This window comes from Haematobia irritans, chromosome 4 (genome assembly GCF_050003625.1).
Source record: "Haematobia irritans isolate KBUSLIRL chromosome 4, ASM5000362v1, whole genome shotgun sequence".
NCBI classification, from domain to species: domain Eukaryota; kingdom Metazoa; phylum Arthropoda; class Insecta; order Diptera; family Muscidae; genus Haematobia; species Haematobia irritans.
Window position 1 is genome coordinate 196,449,964 of NC_134400.1, and position 18,578 is coordinate 196,468,541.

Here is an 18,578-nt window from a genome sequence, read left to right on the forward strand (position 1 = left end):
CTCTATTTAGGGTTGCCAGACGGGCTTGATTGTCAAGTTTTTTAATGCGTATCAAGTGAAAAAGTGATTTGTCAAGTTTTTTGTAAGTTACTTTGTTTTCTCTCAAATTTATTCTATCTACATATGTAATAATACTTAAAAAAGAAAGTTTATATTTCTTAAAAACACTTCGAAAGAGCATATGTTTACTACCAATAAAAGTATAGTTCTATTTATAAGGACTATTAGTCCATACATATTTTTTCTGTGGCACTATAATTTAAAAAAAGTACACGCGGAGAAGGAATATGATCACCTCAAACATGTTTCAAGAGCAAAATGGGTGTAAGTAAAGCTTAAGTCAAGCGGGGTCGACTATAACTTTCACCGTAATTTTTGGTGCCATATCAAATCCATCAAATTTATAGCGAGCTATATAAGGGTCTAAATTGGAATACACATGTATTTAAATTTGAACCGATTTGAATAAATTGTTTTTTTTTTACTTCCTCAAACTCTCAATTTCAGTTTTCAATTTAAATTTAAATTAGGCGTTAAGCCTTGGAAAGAAACACAATTAAAAAAAAAATACGGGAATGAAAGCTATTTTTATGCAATTTGCTAAAAGTGCATTTATGATTTATGGGGCGATGAATATATTTAAGGGGTATAGGACAATTTGGTCATTTTTACAGATTTTGTTACTTGGCAGTGGCGATTTTACAAGAGTATTGGCTAGATCTCGCCAAGATAGGTGGTCAATTGTGGGTTGTGAAATATTATTTGGCCAAATCAAGCTACATTTGCACAAGTCGAAGCCTTATCTCACCTCAACCGTTCTGTGGAAAGGATTTAACTACAATAACACACAGAATTTTATGTAAAATGTGGATATTTTGGCCATATTTGCCTGAACCGCAAGAACACATCTATGGAGGCTCTATCTAAATTTAATAAATTTATTTCTGCGCATCAGTGAAGTAATCCCTAAATGTCTTTGAGTTCAGGTAGACGTACGAAAGAGTATAAAATAAGTTGTAGTTTCGTAAACCATCAAACCAAATCAGTCAAAGTTTAGACAGCGAAGAGTAAAATCGTGTGTGCTAGAAACAAAAATATAAATATGGCAGATGCAAGTAATTTGGACGTTGCTGAAATTATTGTACGCCGTAGTACACGTTACCAGTAAATGACTGCGGATGAAAGGCGTGCAGCTGATAGTAGATTTGCTAATTTTATGGACGAAGATATGGATGAAGAAATTGATATTGCTGCAATTGATAATTATGAAGTTGAGGATGATGAAGATCGCACATACCAACATGCTGAAGAGTCAGATGCCGAAACTGATGGATACTTCGAGCTAAATGAAGATACTGATGACGACGATGATGAGGAAAAAAATGATGGACAGGAAACGAATGAAAGTTACTATATTGGTAAAGATGGCACCCTATGGAGTAAAAAAGCACCACCAATAGTACATTATTTGGGTTCAACGAGGGGGATATATCGTTATGCTCATACGTGCCGAAAAAAAAAATAAAGTGGTGAACGTGCTCTCCACAATGCACTACACCTGCCTCGTTGACGAGCAAACCGAAAAGCAGAAGCCCTATGCCATATTAGATTACAACGCCAACAAATGCGGCGTTGATATCATGGATCAAATGCTAGGCACTTACAGCTGAAAAAGATCAACACAACGATGGCCGTTGGCCATGTTTTATAATATGCTGGGCGTCGCTGCATTGGCTGCTTTTACGATTTACAACGAAATGAAGTCTATAAAAAGGAGTGACAGACGGCGGTCGTTCTTGTTACTGCTAACGAAACAATTGACCACACCCACCACCAATTGCCCACCATGAACTTTGGCATTCACTCGTAGGTAATGACCAGAGAGGCATAGCTTTGGCAGAGCAGATAGATGACTCCACATTTTGCACGGTGAACGAAGAGGCCCCCACGAGAATTATGAGTGACTGCAGCAGTTCGCCAGATTTATCTTTAGCGTCGCCTGGTCTGATAAATGACGATTCCTGGCAACCCGTCATTTCATTGGGATCAGACCACCTCCCCATAATTCTCACCATTAACCGACCCTCCGATTTCATAACCTCTGAACGCCGGACGTTTATGAATCAAAAGAAAGCCAACTGGGAGGGCTTCAGAGAATACACCGATCGCCGCTTCAGTGAGCTCCCGTCCCCCTCTCATGTTCATGTTGCCCAGAGGGCGTTCCGGGACATCATCAACGCAGCAGCCGCTCGCTTTATACCCGCTGTTCGAATTGCCCAAGTGAGGCCCAACTTCCCAGCCGAAGCGGCGGGACTCGCAGACGAGCGTGATGAACGCCGTCGTGCTAACCCTGCTGATCCTAGAATCAGAGAACTAAATCTAGAGATTAGTAAGATAGTCGACGAGCACAAGAGGAACACTTGGTTAGAGCACCTGAAGCAATGTAACTTAGGCACAGTGACTGGTAAATTGTGGTCAACAGTGAGAGCCCTCTCGAACCCCGCTACAAGGGATGATGGGATTTCAGTCACCTTTGGCGACGTGACTGTGACTGATCCGAAGAGATGCGCCAAATACTTCAACCGACTGTTTGTCGAGCATCCCGAGAGTGATAGAGCGAAAAGGAGAGCCACTCGTCGCATACGTGGTCTCCGAGCCGACGACACACCACAATTTACCGCTGCCGAAGTTACCAATGTCATCGACAGCGCGAAACCATCTAAGGCGCTGGGCCCCGACGGAATTTCAATGCTAATGCTGAAGGATCTGGGAATACTAGGAGTTGAGTACCTGACCAGACTCCTCAATTTGTCCTTGGAATCACTCATTATACCCGATGTCTGGAAGATGGGAAGAGTGATTCCACTACAGAAGCCAGGTAAAGATTCGAGTAAAGGCGAATCGTACAGACCGATATCCCTTCTCTCGCCAGTAGCCAAGACACTTGAGGCACTACTCCTCCCCAGCCTTGTGGAGAATTTTCCAGCTGCCCACCATCAACATGGATTCCGTAAGGTACACAGTACGACGACAGCCTTACATGCCATTTCGACACATATCAATAGGGGACTTAATCAGCCCAAGCCGTGTCATAGGACGGTCCTCGTGGCGCTTGACCTATCGGAAGCGTTCGATACGGTCAACCATGCCACATTATTCGAGGACATCGAGAGCACGTCCCTACCGGCAGGAACGAAGCGTTGGGTTCTGAATTATATGTGTGGACGCCAGTCGGAACAAGAAATCAAAACCCCGTAGAGTTAAAGAGGGAGTTCCCCAAGGCGGGGTGATATCTCCGGCACTGTTTAACCTCTACCTGTCCTCGATTCCACCCCCTCCTGACGGCGTCGAGATTGTGTCTTATGCGCACGATTGCACAATCATAGCATCCGGGCCCATTATTGATGACATTTGCGATCGATTAAAAGTCTACCTCACTGATCTTACCAGTTATTTCACTGCAAGAAATTTGAGGATATCTCCCACCAAATCCTCAGCCACACTTTTTACTACATGGACGGTGGAAGTACGCAGGCAGTTGAATGTCAAAGTCGATGGCGAAACAATTCCGACAACAAATTACCCAAGATTCTCGGTGTCACATTCGACAGCCTTTATAAGTCGTCCGCCCATGCCACTGCAATTTGTGATAAGCTCCGCGGTAGAAACAAGGTCCTCAAGTCGCTTGCCGGCAGCACTTGGGGTGCGGACAAAGAAACCTTGTTAACTACATATAAGGCAATTGGCCGGTCAGTGGTAAACTATGCAGCGCCAGTGTGGACACCTCAAACGAGCGATACGCAGTGGAATAACATACAGACCTGTCAGAATGCTGCCCTTAGAACCGCAACAGGATGTCTCCGCAGTACACCCCTGGATCACCTTTATGCGGAGACCAAGATCATCCCAGTGCGTCGACACAACTACATGTTGTCAAAGCAGTACCTCTTGGGTTGCCATCGAAGTTGTCATCCGAATCACCATCTTGTGGATAGACAACCTCCACCCAGGAATGTAAGGGTTGATCTTCACCTTCTAGAGCCAGAGATCCAGCGTTACAAAAGAGAGCCTCTAGATCAGGCAGCATACCAGACAGGTCTGAACAGGATTCATGAGGATACTGTAGCTGAAGCGGTGAGAAGCTACAAGGTTAATCCTGTTCTCGGAGTCCGACCGCCGCCCATTGCACCGGAGGAGAGAGACCTCCCACGGCAGACAAGGGTAGTTTTGGCCCAACTAAGATAAGGCAAGTGCAGCCGCCTCAATTCATACTTATCAGTGATTGATAGCAGCGTAGCTGACGTGTGTCCCATATGTAATCAAGGGCCACATGACACTCGTCACCTTTTTGCTTGCCCAGCTAAGCCTACCCGCCTCACTACCAGATCAGTCTGGACACACCCCATCCTTGTCGCAGAGTTCCTTGATCTGGCTACCAGCTGAACTACACAAGCATAGAACAAAATGGATGAAACTACATTAAAAACTATTACAACAACAACCACACCAAATATCGAAGAACGTGCCCTGAACAACCATATAACCTCATATCCAAGGATACGCAATGCGATGGAAGCATTCGATGTCAGGGTAAGAGAAACATCTTCAAATTCAAGAATAGAATATATATTTATTTGTTTTTATTTTTCTTTTCATTTCAGGTGTTACCCAGACCGATGGAAGGCAATGTACCGTCGTTTGCGGCTAGGTCAAGTAGACCGTCATGTAGGTTTTGCCGTTCTGAGTACGGGCGGCAGCGGAAAACGCGGGCATACTGCTTCGGCTGCGGCAACACTGTTTGCGGAGAACATAGCACACTTTTACATCGCTGCAACACTTGCGCACAGGGCAGGGGACAAGAAGTACACGCTCAACAACAATAATTTTTAAATTTTTTTATAATAGTCTTAAGAAAATTCAAGCAAAAAAAAAAAATTTTAAAATTTAAAAAAATTATTTTTGTATGTAGAATTTAGTTATAAACAATAAAAACAAAACAAAAAATAAAAAAAATTATATGAAAAAAAAACATGATTTACGTAGGGACCTTTTCACACGGCCGTGAAGTTCAGAACTGTCACTCATCGGAGGGTTAGTAGATATCGGGCGAAAGATATATATGGGTGCTATATCCAAATCTGAACCGAGTTTGACCAAATTCGGAACGCATATTTAGAATGTTAATTATACTAACTGCGCAAAATTTCACGTAAATCGGAGTAAAACTTTGGCCTCCGTGGTCATATAAGATATATATGGGAGATATATCCAAATCTCAACCGATTTCAACCAAATTTGGCATACTTGACGATACCATCAGTTGTACGCCTTTTGCAAAATTTAAAACAAATCAATATAAAATTCTGGCCTTTGGGGCCATATGAATGCATATCGGGCGAAAGGTATACATATGTCGGAGCAATATCTGAATCTCAACCGATTTGGCTGATATTTTGCATGTATTACGAGACTCGCAAAACATTCAGACGTACGAATTTGAAGATCGGTTAATAAACATATGAATTATGACCAAATGTATATGGCTGACAGACAGACAGACGGACATTCTATTCCAATAAGCAATGTCTTTTGTGAAAAAGGTTTTAGTGTTCTAAATAATTTATATACTCGTACTACAGATAGGAATAAAATGACCTTTGATCTAATCTAAAAGCTGAACTATTAGTAAGAATAAATTTTAGTTAAAATTGCAAAAAGTTTCAGAATTTGTCAACAACACCCGAGGTAGAGAATTAATTAAATCTGTATCTAAGAATACGAATTATATGTGGCAAAATAAGTTTTCTTTAACCCTTATCATGTACTTAAAAAAAAAATACCGTATATTGTATTAGTGGGCCAAATTTGCCCAATATAAATTTATTCATATATATGTGTTTTAAACAATGTTTTGCAACTTTTTTCATTAGAATAAAATTCTTATAAAAATTTGGTTTGGGCAATTTTGACCCACTAGTACTGGATAAGGGTTAAAATATATAAAGACTGATTTTTTTGTTATATTGTTTTTGTTTCTTTTATACTGTTTCTCTTATTTCTACTTTTTATGATATGTTTGCTTTTATTCTAATCATTTTTATGAAAAAAAAAAATAAAATAATAATAAAAAACAATTTAATTAAACCCAATAATATGAGTGTTTTTAATTGTCAAGTTTTTTTTTTTTTTTTTGAAATCAAGTTATTTTGTGTCCAATGTCAAGCTTTTTGACAAATTGTATCTGACAAGCCTACCTCTATTTCACTAAAGTTAATGTTACTTAAATTTAATTCATGGAATTATTATGTTTGGAGAATGTATCCTTTATTCTAATATTGTTTTGCATGAACTAAAATGAACTAAAAAATGGGAAAAACTTATACACAAACGAAGCATAAAGATTTACTAAATTCGTACTTCTCAAAAAAAAAATCATTATTGCTTTAAATTTGTAAATTTTACTACAAATACGCCCATCTTGAACTTCGTATGACACTAAAGACATATTATCACAATGGACTGAATAGTCTAAGTGAGCCTGAATCTTAATCGGGCTGCCACTTTAACCTAAAGACATTCTTGCAATTTTGAACTCAAATTGTTTCCTTCAAACTAAAAAATTTTCCTTAACAAATGAAAAAAATTAATTATGTCTAAACAATTTTCTTGAATTTGTTGAAGAACATTTACTTATTTTGGTGATGTCAGCGTTTGTAATACTGTTAGTTAAAAATTTTCAAAAAATAATTTGAATTTTCTAATATCAAACAAAATTTTTTATTCCTGGTGGGATCACTGTTTGATACAGTTTTCTTGATTTTAATAATTTTTTGTGTAAGTTAATTAAAAGAACTAAAAAAGAACAAAAAACTATATAGAAATGAAGTATAAAGATTTACTAAATACGCACTTCCCACGAAAAAGTTAAGAATTTCTTCAAATCTGTAGATTTTACCAAAAATGTGGCCACCTTGAATAGAAAGATATATGCACAGTTATTGTAAAGCGACTCAATGAACCAATAGCAAGCGAATGGGAGTTCGATCAACATTTTCTTCATCATTATTATACCCTCCATCATAGGATGGGGGTATATTAACTTTGTCATTCCGTTTGTAACACATCGAAATATCGCTCTAAGACCCCATAAAGTATATATTCTGGGTCGTGGTGAAATTCTGAGTCGATCTAAGCATGTCCGTCCGTCCGTCCGTCCGTCTGTTGAAATCACGCTAAGTTTCGAACGAAACAAGCTATCGACTTGAAATTTGGCACAAGTAGTTGTTATTGATGTAGGTCGGATGCTATTGAAAATGGGCCATATCGGTCTATTTTTACGTATAGCCCCCATATAAAGGGACCCTCAGATTTGGCTTGTGGAGCCTCTAACAAAAGCATATTTCACCCGATCCGGCTGAAATTTGGTACATGGTGTCGGTATATGGTCTCTAACAACCATGCAAAAATTGGTCCACATCGTTCCATAATTATATATAGCCCCCATATAAACCGATCCCCAGATTTGGCTTGCGGAGCCTAAAAGAGAAGCAAATTTCATCCGATCCGGCTGAAATTTGGTACATGGTGTTGGTATATGGTCTCTAACAACCATGCAAAAATTGGTCCATATCGGTCCATAATTATATATAGACCCCATATAAACCGATCTCCAGATTTGGCTTGCGAAGCCTCAAAGAGAAGCAAATTGAATCCGATAAGGCTGAAATTTGGTACATGGTATTGGTATATGGTCTCTAACAACCATGCAAAAATTGGTCCACATCGGTCAATAATTATATATATATAGCACCCATATAAACCGATTCCCACATTTGGGTTGCGGAACCTCAAAGAGAAGCAAATTTCATCCGATCCGCCTAAAATTTGGTACATGATATTGGTATGTGGTCTCTAACAACCATGCAAAAATTGGTCCACATCGGTTCATAATTATATATAGCCCCCATATAAACCGATCCCCAGATTTGGCTTGCGAAGTCTCCAAGAGAAGCACATTTCATCCAATCCGGTTGTAATTTGGAACATGGTGTTAGTATATGATCTTTAACAATCGTGCCAGAATTGGTCCATATCGGTCCATAATTCTATTGCCCCCATATAAAACGTTCTCCAGATTTGACCTCCGGAACCTCTTGGAGGAGCAAAATTCATCCGATCCGGTTCAAATTAGGAACGTGGTGTTAGTATATGGTCGCTAAGAACCATACCAAAATTGGTCCAATCACACAAAAATTGGTTCATAATCATAGTTGCCACTAGAGCCAAAAATAATCTACCAAAATTTTATTTCTGTAGAAAATTTTGTCAAAATTTTATTTCTAGAGAAAATTTTGTAAAATTTTATTCCGTTCATAATAAAATTTTCATTATTGTCAAAATTTTATTTCTATAGAAAATTTTGTCAAAATTTTATTTCCATAGAAAATTTTGTTCAAATTTTATTCGGTTCATAATCTTCCAAGATTTTATTTTTATACAAAATTTTGTCAAAAGTTTATTTCTATAGAAAATTTTGTTAAAATTTTATTTCTGTAGAAATTTTTGTCAACATTTTCTTTCTATAGAAAATTTTGTCAAAATTTTTATTTCTATAGAAAATTTTGTGAAAATTTTATTTCTATAGAAAATTTTGTTAAAATTTTATTTCTGTAGAAAATTTTGTCAAAATTTTATGTCTGAATTATATACGTATTGGATCGATCTTTTTTGATTTAATATATACCACGTACGGACTTACATACAATTTAGAAGATGGTGTTAGGAGGTTTTAAGATACCTTACCATCGGCAAGCGTTACCGCAACTTAAGTAATTCGATTGTGGATGGCAGTGTTTAGATCCATGATGGAGGGTACATAAGCTTCGGCCTGGCCGAACTTACGGCCGTATATACTTGTCTTTTTAACTAGCACTCCCTGCACCTAATCACATTTGAATAAGTAATTCCCAACTTATCATACTCAATCCTTATGTTAACTATATTTGCATTAATGTTGAGTATACGCACACACATCTACATTCGCAAGCAAGTAATAACAATGCAAACTCAAGTTGAACTTCTTCAAGCCAATATACAAACGAACAAACTAATAAACATTCACGACTCTCCCTCTCAAAACATACACTAACTCTCTCTCTCTCTCTGTGTGCCTACCCCACTATACAATAATAACAAGATTTAAGTGTGCAAGCAGTTCGAGTATGCACTTTACGGGACGTATGAGTGTTTGCTAATTTTAATATCTCATTCACTGTTCACTACAGTATTGTGTGGTATGGTGGAGGGGGTGTGATGTATTTTTTGCAATGCACGGCTCACACAATTGCCAAGCATTGTAAAGGGTGATTCTTTTGAGGTTAGGATTTTCATGCATTAGTATTTGACAGATCACGTGGGATTTCAGACATGGTGTCAAAGAGAAAGATGCTCAGTATGCTTTGACATTTCATCATGAATAGACTTACGATCTGCCACAACGTCGAATTTTCAGTGAATGGGCCCTAGAAAAGTTGGCAGAAAATCCGCTTTTTTATCGACAAATTTTGTTCAGCGATGAGGCTCATTTCTGGTTGAATGGCTACGTAAATAAGCAAAATTGCCGCATTTGGAGTGAAGAGCAACCATAAGCCGTTCAAGAACTGCCCATGCATCCCGAAAAATGCACTGTTTGGTGTGGTTTGTACGCTGGTGGAATCATTGGACCGTATTTTTTCAAAGATGCTGTTGGACGCAACGTTACGGTGAATGGCGATCGCTATCGTTCGATGCTAACAAACTTTTTGTTGCCAAAAATGGAAGAACTGAACTTGGTTGACATGTGGTTTCAACAAGATGGCGCTACATGCCACACAGCTTGCGATTCTATGGCCATTTTGAGGGAAAACTTCGGAGAACAATTCATCTCAAGAAATGGACCGGTAAGTTGGCCACCAAGATCATGCGATTTGACGCCTTTAGACTATTTTTTGTGGGGCTACGTCAAGTCTAAAGTCTACAGAAATAAGCCAGCAACTATTCCAGCTTTGGAAGACAACATTTCCGAAGAAATTCGGGCTATTCCGGCCGAAATGCTCGAAAAAGTTGCCCAAAATTGGACTTTCCGAATGGACCACCTAAGACGCAGCCGCGGTCAACATTTAAATGAAATTATCTTCAAAAAGTAAATGTCATGGACCAATCTAACGTTTCAAATAAAGAACCGATGAGATTTTGCAAATTTTATGCGTTTTTTTTTTAAAAAAGTTATCAAGCTCTTAACAAATCACCCTTTATGTGCCTTGCTATAGAGAGTTGTGAAGTTAACATTTTCATTGCGGCGGCAATGCTTGGCACATCTTGAGAAATTCTTAAGAATTGCTAGGCAATTTCATTGAGTTTCATTTAAGTCGCTGTGAATTAGAAGTGTGCTACAGAGCTATGTTTGGTCGCTACAAATCTCATATATCCTTCATTATGAATGGAAATTGGTGACGGGTAGATCATATATTCACTATGAGACTACATACAAAAGCTTTGCCATATAGACTAAAGGCCAGCATTAAGTTCCCATTAACGCTCTGAAATAGCCAATTTTTCATGGTTTATTTTCTTGAATAATACATTTTTCATTTGCTACTTTGAATCATTCTCTACCAAGTTATAATAAAATTTGCCAGAAAGAAATTGATGATTTTACTCTGCTTTTAAACATTTATTTTAAATTTTAGCGGCTAAACTCGAACTAAATACCCACTTTAAGAGAGAATGATGCTCGTGAAATGGGAGACGGATTAATACAGCCTCACTGCCCTCTTATGGAATAGTTTTAATCTTCATAACAGCATTCGACTTTCCAGACATTTATTTATTTGTTTATATTATATTTATTTATTAAAAACTAGATTATTTTTTTTCTTTTAATTTGATTTATTTTATTGTGCCGATTTGTATCAAACGCATAGACAAATTTTTTATATCCATCTTAGGATGGAGGGTATATGAAAAAAAAAACGATGGCAAGTGTCTCCTAGAAATGCCTTTATAGAGAGATTTAGAAGCACAAAAAACCACATAAAACCCACAATTACTTCATTTGTCTTGCCTTTACATCCTCTACGATTAGTAGAGCTGTCTATTTCTTCTAGACATATTTTCTGCTTTCTCTGCCTATATTTTGTTGATTTTGTTAATGCAAACATATTCATGCACACTCACTGCGATTAGCTACAGAAACGACCGCATTCATTTGACTTTGGATTCTTCTTCCTCCTATTAGTGAGGTTTTTCTTGCTATTTTCTCTAAGATGGTTTTGGAAATGAATTTTTTCGCTTATTTTCCTTTCTTCTTAATCCAATTCTTTGTTTTTAATTTAAGGTTTCAAACTATCAATTCTAGAGCTTAAGAATGCATTTTTTCATGCCTGGTTAGTTATAGTTGGCCGTCTCGTTATCATTAATATAGTGGTTCTTTTTGTTGTTCCTGGTGTTGTTGTTATTTATTCTAAGTGTTAGAGAATGTGTGTGAGACAGAACGAGAGAGGGAATCTAGAGAAAAGCGAGCATTGTAACTGTATTTACAACTTTCATTGTGGACTATTTGCTATTTATTAACTCATGTTATTAATTTGAAATTGTGTTGTTCCTATTAGCATTTCAGAATGATGAGTGTGAGAGAGAGGCAACGAGAGATGAAACCAGAACTTCTTCATTTTCAAATTCTTCTGGTATGACTGAGGAGAAAACTTTGCCTTCTCATAATTTGTCTCTAGCTAATTTAGAACCACTTATCCATTAGGGGGGAATTTGGATGCTAATTGTTGTTAGTAGTTTGTAAAATATTAGTTTAAAAAATGGTTTTAAAAAAAATTAAAATTCCCTTTTACTAACTGACTTAATAATGAATCGTAATTCATATACAGATGAATAATACTCGCAGAGAAGGAGTATGGTCACCTCAAACATGTAACAATAGCAAAATGTTATATATAAAACAAATTTGACACATATTGCAAAAATGTTAATTCTACTCTCAGTGAAAATTTTCAAGAAAATCGAAATTAAACTTTGGCTTCGGTGGTCATATGAATCTAAATCGGGTGTAAATATACAGTTTGTCAAGAAAGTGTTTTGACAATGGGATAAAAATTATGTTTTGTTCCAAAATTAAATATAACGAAATTTTAAAAAAAATATTTTATTATGTATTTTGCAAAGTATACATACGTACACAGAATTAAAAATTTAATAAAATGTTTAATATTTCAATTATTTCTAGAATTTGAAATATTTGGCAATGTCAAAAGACTTTCTTGACATACTGTATATGGAAGCTGTATCAAAGTCTGAACCGATTTAACCATATTTTCAACCACATTTTGACACTATTTTCTATAGAAATAAAATTTTGACAAATATATTATTTCTATGGAAATATTTTTTTGACAAAATTTTCATAGAAATAATGTTGACAAAATGTTCTATAGAAATAAAATTTTGACAAAATTTTCTATAGAAATAAAATGTTGACAAAATTTTCTATAGAAATAAAATTTGGACAATATTTTCTAAAGAAATAAAATTTTGACAAAATTTTCTATAGAAATAAAATTTTGACAAAATTTTCTATAGAAATAAAATTTGGAAATTTTTTTTTTTAAGAATTAAATTTTTGACAATATTTTCTAAAGAAATAAATTTTGACAAAATTTTCTATAGAAATAAAATTTTGACAAAATTTTCTATAAAATTAAATAAATAAAATTTTGATAAATGTATTTTTTTCTATAGAAACATTTTTTTGACAAAATTTTCTATAGAAATAATATTGACAAAATGTTCTATAGAAATAAAATTTTGACAAATGTATTTTTTCTATAGAAACATTTTTTTGACAAAATTTTCTACAGAAATAATATTGACAAAATCTTCTATAGAAATAAAATTTTGACAAAATTTTCTATAGAAATAAAATTTTGAGAAAATTTTCTATAGAAATAAAATTTTGACAAAATTTTCTATAGAAATAAAATTTGGAAAAATTTTTTTTAAGAATTAAAATTTTGACAATATTTTCTAAAGAAATAAATTTTGACAAAATTTTCTATAGAAATAAAATTTGGACAATATTTTCTAAAGAAATAAAATTTGGACAATATTTCTAAGGAAATAAAATTTGGGCAATATTTTCTAAAGAAATAAAATTTTGTCAAAATTTTCTATAGAAATAAAATTTGGAAAATTTTTTTTTTAAGAATTAAAATTTTGACAATATTTTCTAAAGAAATAAATTTTGACAAAATTTTCTATAGAAATAAAATTTTGACAAAATTTTCTATAGAAATAAAATTTTGACAAAATTTTCTATAGAAATAAAATTTGGACAATATTTTCTAAAGAAATAAAATTTTGTCAACATTTTCTATAGCAATAAAATTTTGACAAAATTTTCTATAGAAATAAAATCTTGACAAAATTTTCTATAGAAACAAAATTTTGAGAACATTTTCTGTAGAGGTAAATATTTTGAGAAAACTTTCAATAGAAATAAAATTTTGAGAAAATTTTCTGTAGAAGTAAAAAGCTTGACAAAATTTCCTAAAGAAAATAAAATTTTGTGAAAATTTTCTATATATTCAAAAACTTTAAAAAAAAATTAATTTTCGCGTTAGATCATACTATAAAAATGCATTGTAGGGAAGTTTGATGTACAGACAGACAGATGGAGATCGCTAAATCGACTCAAAATTTAATTTAATTATAAGACGAACGGTATACTAAACCATGAGTCCCCCATTGGTCGTTTTTGCCGTTACATGCCAATGGAAAAACTTCTTATACCCTGTACCACAGTAGAGGCAAAGGGTATAAATATTTAACCCTCTAAAGCCCCAATTTTTTTGCCAGCTGATTAAATATTCAATTTTAACGACACAAAAACAAGAAAACGAAACAAGAAAAATTTATGCGGTAAAATTCAGTATATGCTGCAAAGCCTCTTGAACACATTTTACTAAGTTTTCTTTTTATTTTACCCATTTGTGTTGTCTTAAGCTGTGTTTTACTAAAAGCTTCCTGATTTTACGAAGCCCGTCTAAAGGCGGATTGGGCATTAGAGGCTTAATTACCCGAGTACATTTTAAAGTTTCATTTTTTTTTTCAAAAAAAATCTATAAAACTCAAATCCACGCCTTATTAAAAAAAATTACATGTGTGTAATCTCATCATAATCATTAAGAATATACCAAAAATATCTCCTGCAAAATCATGGACTTTGACCTCATGCATAGAAGAAAACTTCTCAAGTACGCCTTCCTTAATAGCATATCAAAATACCCAACGTTGTTCTTTGCATTTCAGGCCATTCATTAAATTGGCATTAATAATTACACAAATGGGCTTGAAAAATTAAAAACAAAAAATCAATTGACCATCGTACACATCTCCATATGAGGAGGATATAAAAAACATTCAGATATGTTATGTCTTGCAGTATTCTTTGAATGAATATTTCTAAAAAAAAAAAAAAAACTGTTGCCATCATTGTAAATTGCCACACCAGCAGCAAGTTTATTTCTTCATTCAACTATTATGGTCTGTTTTGGTATGAATGCAACATCAGTGTTGTGGAAATGTGGTCATTCAATATAAAATGACACAAGACTTATTTTGATCTCAAACAAAAAGAGAAACTCATTAGATACAAATCATAATGATGGACATTGTATTCATCGTCATTATGAAGAAAAGCTTTATACATCATACAAATCAATGGAAACCCTATTCTAAAATGAGAACATAATTGCAAGAAAGGAAAATTAACTTGGCAGCCGCTCCTACATGTAATAAACCCACCACTCATATTCTACTAAGGCAATACATAGATCTCGTTGATAGAATGCAACAGCATCCTCATCTTATATACCACTCCCTCCATCCCACCCCTTAGTACAAACAAGCAAGTCTTTACGAAAGGCTACTTTGCTATTCTGCCTGTATTCGCCAGGCATTTGTTTAGTAAAGAGTCAAGTCAAGTCTTCAACTAATGAGCACAAACATATGTGTTCATTTATCTTTATTGAGAGGGAGATTTATTGATCATACGCATTTGTATATCATTGTATGTGTGTGTAGACTTGGGAGATGGGTGGTAAACATCTTGCAATGCATGGACCTTAATGATCAATACGAACACCACCAACGAGACATGATATTTACTTCGTGTTCGGCTAATAATAACAATAATGCTGTAGTTCCTTTGCCAATGATGACTATATGTTATGCTTGTTTAAATCTTGTTTTTTGTTGTGTTGTGGTTGTAGTTGTTGTTGCAGAATTGGATGTTGTTTTCTGTGTTCATTCTGTAAATCCGTTTGTTTATGATGCTTCATAATGATTTTAGCATTTTGTTGTTGTTGTCAGAAGAATTTGTTAAATGACTTGAGTTTGGTTTATTGATGATGTTTTCATAGGTGAATGACAGGTGTGGAAAACGATGCATTCTTCAATCATTAAATTTCTAAAAACTTTTACTTATAAAAGTACATATGTCAATAAAATTGAGATTATAAGCATTTTTTTGCCACATAATCTGGGTGGGAACCACGGTGGCCACTCGTGCCAAAAATAATCTACCAAAATTCGAAGAAAAGTTTACTTTTTTATTTTGATTTTTTTGTGTGTTTAATATGAAAAAATGCTTTTCCTTCGAAAGAAATGATCTATTTTTTATTTTAGAGAACTTACAATGGATTTTGATAGCATGACCGAAATTAAAAAAAAATATTTTTTTTAAAGATACTGAAATTATAGAAAATTTTATTTTTATAGAAATTTTTGTTAAAATTTTATTTCTATTGAAAATTTCGTCAACATTTTATTTCTATAGAAAATTTTGTCAAAATTGTTTTTCTGTAGAAAATTTTGTCAACATTTTATTTCTATAAAATTTTTTTTCAAAATTCTTTATCAATAGAAAATTTTGTCACAATTTTATATCAGTAGAACATTTTGTCAAAATTTTATATCAATAGAGAATTTTGTCAAAATTTTATTTCTATATAGAAAATTTGTCAACATTGTATTTCTTCAGAAATTTTTGTCAAAATTATATTTCTATAGTAAATTTTGTCAAAATTGTATATCTATAGAAAAGTTTGTGAAAATTTTATTTCTATAGAAAAATTTTGTCAAAATTTTATTTCTATAGAAAAATTTTGTCAAAATTTTATTTCTATCGAAAATTTTGGAAAAATTTTATTTCTATATAAAATTTTGTCAAAATTTTATTTCTATATAAAATTTTGTCAAAATTTTATTTCTATAGAAAATTTTGTCAAATTTTTATTTCTATAGAAAATTTTGTCAAAACTTTATTCCTGTAGAAAATTTTGTCAAAATTGTATTTATATAGAAAAATTTTGTCAAAATTTTATTTCTGTAGAAAAATTTTGTCAAAATTTTATTTCTGTAGAAAATTTCTATATATTGTATATAGAAAATTTCGTCAACATTTTATTTCTATAGCAAATTGTATCAAAATTTTATTTCTATAGAAAATTTTGTCAAAATTGTATTTTATAAAAAATTTTCTCAAAATTTTATGTGCATAGAAAAATTTGTCAAAATTCTTTATCAATAGAAAAGTTTGTCAGAATTTTATATCAATAGAACATTTTGTCAAAATTTTATATCAATAGAAAATTTTGTCAAAATTTCATTTCTTTATAAAATTTTGACAAAATTTTATTTCTATATAAAATTTAGTCAACATTTTATTTCTATATAAAATTTAGTCAACATTTTATTTCTATAAAAGTTTTTTTCAAAATGTTATTTCTATAGAAAATTTTGTCAAATTTTATTTCTATATATAGAAAATTTGTCAACTTTGTATTTCTTCAGAAAATTTTGTCAAAATTATATTTCTATAGAAAATTTTGTCAAAATTTTATTGCTATAGACAATTTTGCCAAAATATTTTTTCTATAGAAAATTTTGTCAAAATTTTATTTCTATAGAAAATGTTGTCAAGATTTTTCTTCTATAGAAAATTTTGTCAAAATTTTATTTCTTAAAAAATTTTATTTCTATAGAAAATTTTGTCAAAATTTTATTTCTATAAAATTTTTTTCAAAACGTTATTTCTATAGAAAAATTTTGTCAATTTTTTTTTTCTATATAGAAAATTTGTCAACATTGCATTTCTTCAGAAAATTTTGTCAAAATTTTATTTCTATAGAAAATTTTGTCAAAATTTTATTTCTATAGAAAATTTTGTCAAAATTTTATTTTTATAGAAAATTTTGTCAAAATTTTATTTTTATAGAAAAATTTGCCACAATTGTATTTCTATAGAAAATTTTGTCACAATTTTATATCAATAGAACATTTTGTCAAAATCTTATATCAATAGAAAATTTTGCCAATTTTTTTCTATAGAAAATGTCAAAATTTTATTTCTATATATAAAATTTTGACAATATTTTAGTTCTATATAAAATTTTGTCAAAATTTTATTTCTATAAAATTTTTTCAAATTGTATTTCTATAGAAAATTTTGTAATTTTTTTTTCTATATAGAAAATTTGTCAACATTGTAGTTCTTCAGAAAATTTTGTCAAAATTATATTTCTATAGAAAATTTTGTCAAAATGTTATTTCTATAGAAAATTGTGTCAAAATTTTATTTCTATAGAACATTTTGTCAAAATTTGATTTCTATAGAAAATTTTGTCAACATTTTATTTCTATAGAAAATGGTTGTCAAAATTTTATTTCTATGGAAATTTTTCTCAAAAATTTATTACTATAGAACATTTTCTCAAAATTTTATTTCTATAAAAAATTTTCTTAAAATTTTATTTGTATAGAAAATTTTGTCAAATATTTATTTCTATAGAAAATTTTCTCAAAAATTTATTACTATAGAACATTTTCTCAAAAATTTTATTTCTATAGAAAATTTTGTCAAAATTTTATTTCTATAGAAAATTTTTTCAAAATTTTATTACTATAGAACATTTTTTCAAAAATTTTATTTCTATAGAAAATTTTGTTAAAATTTTATTTCTATAGAAAATTTTGTCAAAATTTTATTTCTGTAAAAAATTTTGTCAAAATTTTATTTTTATAGAAAACTTCGTCAAAATTTTATTTCTATGGAAATTTTTCTCAAAAATTTATTACTATAGAACATTTTCTAAAAATTTTATTACTATAGAACATTTTCTCAAAATTGTATTTCTATGAAAAATTTGATCAAAATTATATTTCTATAGAAAATTTTGTCAAAATTTTATATCTATAGAAAAATTTTGTCAAAATTTTATTTCTATAGAAAATTTTGTCAAAATTTTATTTCTCTAGAAAATTTTGTCAAAATTTTATTTCTATAGAACATTTGGTCAACATTTTATTTCTATGTTCTATAGATTTGTCAAAATTTTATTTCTATAGAATTTTTTTCAAAATTTTATTTCTATAGAAAATTTTGTCAAAATTTTATTTCTATAGAAAATTTTGTCAAAATTTTATTTCTATAGAAAATTTTGTCAAAATTTTATTTCTATAGAAAATTTTGT

The 18,578-nt window shown here is 32.0% G+C and overlaps 1 protein-coding gene across 1 annotated transcript in view; it reads right to left on the reverse strand.

Moving 5' to 3' along the window:
• Nucleotides 1-18,578, reverse strand: part of Exn (Ephexin) — a 204,063-nt gene that overhangs the window by 135,144 nt on the left and 50,341 nt on the right. The gene's annotated exons all lie outside the window — the stretch shown is intronic.